The sequence below is a fragment of the Palaemon carinicauda genome, chromosome 32 (genome assembly GCF_036898095.1).
Source record: "Palaemon carinicauda isolate YSFRI2023 chromosome 32, ASM3689809v2, whole genome shotgun sequence".
Taxonomy (NCBI): domain Eukaryota; kingdom Metazoa; phylum Arthropoda; class Malacostraca; order Decapoda; family Palaemonidae; genus Palaemon; species Palaemon carinicauda.
In genome coordinates this window covers 25,264,355-25,266,854 of record NC_090756.1, presented here as the reverse complement: position 1 = coordinate 25,266,854, position 2,500 = coordinate 25,264,355, and the positions used below count along the sequence as shown (strand labels likewise).

The 2,500-nt window shown below is 32.3% G+C and overlaps 1 protein-coding gene across 1 annotated transcript in view; it reads left to right on the top strand.

The window, feature by feature from the left end:
• LOC137625539 (serine-rich adhesin for platelets-like) overlaps positions 1–2,500 on the top strand; it is a 19,781-nt gene that overhangs the window by 112 nt on the left and 17,169 nt on the right. The gene's annotated exons all lie outside the window — the stretch shown is intronic.

Below are 2,500 nucleotides of genomic sequence, written 5' to 3'. Positions count from 1 at the left end.
AGGTGTCAGTCATCACCCAAATCCAAGATGGCGACGGCCACCCATCTGCTGATCTGGAATCTCTGTGTCTTCCATCTTTCACCTTTGGTCATCTCCTACATTTTGTGTAAGTCTCTATTATTCATTATTCATCTTCAGTTACATTCAGTATATGGTGTATTATTCATATCCTAAATTCAAAGCCTCTAGCAAAGCTGCAGTGAAAGTTACAGAGGTTTTAAGCTATTGGTACAGTTTCCGTAACAGTCAGAGAAAGCTTTTCAAAACTTCAGCTACAAGTCAATAGAAAGCTGTTGCAATAGTTTCAGTAATATTTAGAAAAAAGTTATTTCAAAGTTTCAGTACAGTAACAAGAAAGATATTGCAACAGTTTTATTTAACAGTTTGAGGAACATTTTTGAAGCTTCGTAACGGTCAAAAGAAAGCACTGCAATTTATTTTTATATATATATATATATATATATATATAATATATATTATATATATATTCATATATATACATATCTCTTGAAGAAGTAAAGAGACAAAACCAGTCAGGATTATATATATATATATATATATATATATATATTTATATATATATATATATATATATATTCAATGCATAATGCCTTTTAAATCTAAGTTCAATTATCAACTCACATTCATACGTAGAGATCGATATACATATGCTCATAATATACATTCATATATACATACTTTAATGAGGGAAATTTAAACCAGAAAAAAAGCAAGGCGACATATGTCGACCAAAGAATCTTTGTATCTTAAAAGTAATAAGATATTTGTCGACAATAATTTTTTTGTGTATCAAAAGAAGCAGTGACATGTCGACAAATAATCTTTTGTATCTAAAAAATTAATGAGATATTTATCGACAAATATTTTTTTGTGTATCAAAAGAAGCAATGAGACAAATCGACATATTTTTTTGTATCTTAAAAGAAGTAATGAGATATTTGTCAAAAAAAAAAAAAATATCCTAAAAGACACATTATTTGAAAATCCTTGGACGCAAAAAGAATCCTAGACGTCCTTCGCAGTTATTTTAGGACCAAGGCAGGCTCCAAAATCCCCTCCAAAAAGTCAGAGAGACTCCGAGAGATGGATTAGAAACTCGACAAAAGTTAACCTCTCCATCATTTTGTTTGAAGACGAAGAAGGATTTTGAATATGACAATAAGAAACCATTTTATTTTATCTATTTATCATTTATTTATTCATTTATTCACTTATTAATTGATTCATTTAGTTATTTATCTATTTTTCTTTTCGTTTTCTAACTTATTCATTACAGTCACAAAATTTCGTTTTTATTTATTCATTTATTTATTTACTTATTCATTTTATTCATTTAGTTATTTACTTATCTGTTTATTTATTCATTTATTTTTCGTTTCGTTTTCTAACTTATTCATTCTGGTCACAAATTTCGTAATTCTAAAATTAACCTTGTTTCAAAATCGAAATTTTTTATTATACAGTAGGTTGAATGTATAATACAGTAATACAGTAGAAATACAACAAATATCTTTTATAAAACTATCCTTGACAAAAGAATAATTATTGATCAGTTTGCGGTGGTTTGGATATGTAGGAGAATGGAGAATGGTAGCTAGTGTAAACAATTTCGTATTTCTGAAATTTCTCACTCATTTATTTAAATAGATATAAACAGATTCAACCCTTCCCACCTCCTCCGCCTTTCCTCTCGGGGTAACCCCCTCTCACCAGGGTATGACTAATCTCTCCCCAAGTAACAGGGAGAGACTAAGTAGTTATACGTCTGGCAATGGCGCTGATCGTGACCGGAAAGAAATATATACATTTATATATATAACCAGACACTTTCTCCTTATTATATAGATGAGATATACATGTATGTGTGTATACATACACACCTCACTCAAGTGAGGGGATAGAGACTGAGTAGTCATACGTCTGGCAATGGCGCTGAGCGTGACCGGAAAGAAATATATATATTTATATATATAGCCAGATCATTTCTCCTTATTATACAGGAGATATATACATGTATGTGTATATATAGGTGATGTATGTGCATGCCCACGTATGCATACACATACCTCATCACAAACTAACGAACTCACTCAATAAAAAGTCAATGAAATAGCCCCTGGGAACCTCATTTGAATGATTGACAGGTTCTTCCACTTCGTATACCGTCCCACAGTCAATTTGGTTGAATAGACTATTCTTCTATTCTATCTGTATGTCTGTGTGTATGTCTCTCTTACACACTGATACACACAAACTTCTGACTGTCTGGCAATTGGAAACAAACCTGTTTGTGTGTATTCTCCTTGTTTAAAGGCTGCTCATAGAATGGCAGAGGCAAGGGAGAGAACAATGCTCTAGAGACTGACCGTATATGAAACAGCGCCCAAGCCCCTCTTCACCCAAGCTAGGACAAGGGATAGCCAGGCAATGGCTGCTGATGAACAAGGTTTAATGGCCGCTCATGAATGGCAGAGGAAAG